At 41.2% G+C, this 2,182-nt stretch overlaps 1 long non-coding RNA gene across 1 annotated transcript; it reads right to left on the bottom strand.

Annotated features, from left to right (window-relative positions):
* Positions 1 to 1,674, bottom strand: LOC147180052 (uncharacterized). Its single transcript, XR_015094129.1, has 3 exons — positions 1,287 to 1,674; positions 1,166 to 1,209; positions 1 to 1,080 (listed from the first exon to the last, which is right to left on the bottom strand). It is a non-coding gene; the product is annotated as an uncharacterized LOC147180052 (long non-coding RNA).
* Between the last annotated feature and the right edge of the window lie 508 nt (positions 1,675 to 2,182).

Here is a 2,182-nt window from a genome sequence, read left to right as displayed (position 1 = left end):
GTTTGTAAGAAAAGTGATCTCATTTGGTTCACCCCTATTTTTTCTCAGTGTTCCACAAACATTTGTACGTGCTGCCAGGAGACGTTCACACAACCCAATTGAATTATAAAAATTGTCCATAAAGAGCGTGTACCCATTTCCTGGCAGACGATCTAGCAAATTAAACACGGTATCCGGCAGAGAACAACTAGTACCAACATAAGGTTGCATATTAAAACAATATCCTGTTTGGGAGTCACACAGGATGTATGACTTAATTCCATATTTGATTGGTTTTTGGGGGTTGTAAACTTTAAACGATAGACGGCCCTGAAAATTCATCATTCCCTCATCAATACATACATTCCTACCGGGTTGGAACAGTTCTTTAAATTTATTTACAATATGGTTGAACACAGGACGGATTTTAAATAATTTGTCATCTGAACTATGTCTCTCATTATTGTTAAAATGTAGGTAACTCCAGATAAGCAGGAAGCGGTTTCGAGGCATCGCGCGACTAAAAAAATGGTGTGGTTTCAATTTCATCCTGAGTCCAATACATTTCTATACTGGGCTTTTTTATATACCCAGTAAGAAATTGGAGTGCAAAAAATGTTTTCAATTCTAATACAGACACTGGCTTCCAAGCACGACTCCTGCAGTGTGGCAGACTTTCAGTCTGCTTCTGCATGGATTGACGTGCATATAAATTTGTTTGATCAGCAATGTGCTGGAGAAGTTCGTTTGAGATGAATAGTTGCAGGAAGTCAGCTGGCAGGGTTGAATTTAGCTCTGCTGCGGCACCCCTTGGTCCTGGAGTTTCAGTAAACAGGAATGTGTTTGGCTGCCAGCCTGTTTCATGCCAGCCAGAACTTTTGGGATCTGCAAATATACATTTCAATATCATATAATATTTATTTTAGATCAGTGTGAAGCAATATATATATATGTTTACCTTTTTTCTTGGATCCACTGGTTGAAATTATAGAAGACATTTACCATCAAATATTTTACTCGTGCTGAGTTGGAGAATCATTTTTTTTTTACCTTTATTCTGCTCACTGTGAGACGCGTCACCTTGAGCCCGACGAGCTGCAGCTGAAAGAAATATATACAATTACAATCATATCGAAAGACCGTTTTCTTTTGTTGTTGCAGTGTATTGAAAACACGTTTTTTATACCTCTCTTTGTCGTGGAAACTGTAGGTTGTCGCTGTGAGCACGATCTATGAATTATACATTCACGTTACACGAGGTGCTAGCAGCGTGCAGGAAAAGTATCTCATAGCAAGTTTGCGCTTACCTTCACAGTCTTCTGCGGATGAAATGCTGTCCGAATCACTTTCTCGAAGATCCGACTGTACCCACTCCTCCGAAGAATAGCCATCCGACTCGGGGTACTCTTCGTCGTCCGAATCAACGTCCGCGTTTGCAGAAGTACTTGGACGTGCACCACGTTTTCCGGCGTTAGCATCGCTAACCGGCGTCGCTTTAAGACGTGGCCGAAGACGTCGCGTCAAAGCCGCAACTTCGGCATCAACCTCGTTGTCGCCATCATCATCATCGCCACCAACATTCAATTTAGCACTGGTTTCTTTTTGAAAATACCGATCAAGCGTGAGCTGCTTTCCACCGGTCGTCATTTTTGCTTTCTCTTCCTCCATGCTTTTTGCTTTCTCCATTATCCTCTCCACTCCACTCTAGCTCCGCCTCACCTTTTATACCGACGCCCACGGTGGGCGGCACACCCAAAGTGCAAGGAGAGTCATCGCTGCCATCTAGAGGCCAAAACAAGTCATTAAACTTACTTGATCTGCTTGATATTTTCAGCACAGCTGCCCAAGGCTTCCCTCCACCCGTTTCAAAAAAAACCAAAAAAACATAGGGGACGTCTTTTAACGTCCTCGGCGCCCATCCCTAGGTTTATGCTAAACGTTTTATAACGTTTATGGCGGTCAAAGAGTTAAAAGCAGTCTGTGTATTCAAGACACTCATTAGTAATGTAAAAAAAATCCTTTATTTAAAATGGACTACCAACATGTTTCAACACAAGATTGTCTTCACCAGGGCATAGTTTGACAAATATAGAGTGTATGACTGAGCGATATTTGTGCATTGCTTTATTCATGTCAAACTAATTCTGAATTTAATTGTGATGAAGTCTGTTTTCTACAAGATTTCAAAATTTTTACTAATGTC

The sequence above is a fragment of the Leptonotus elevatus genome, chromosome 2 (genome assembly GCF_054856555.1).
Source record: "Leptonotus elevatus isolate MCC_2025b chromosome 2, RoL_Lele_1.0, whole genome shotgun sequence".
NCBI classification, from domain to species: Eukaryota; Metazoa; Chordata; class Actinopteri; order Syngnathiformes; family Syngnathidae; genus Leptonotus; species Leptonotus elevatus.
Note: the sequence above shows the minus strand (reverse complement) of the source record. Positions and strands in the feature narration are given on the sequence as shown.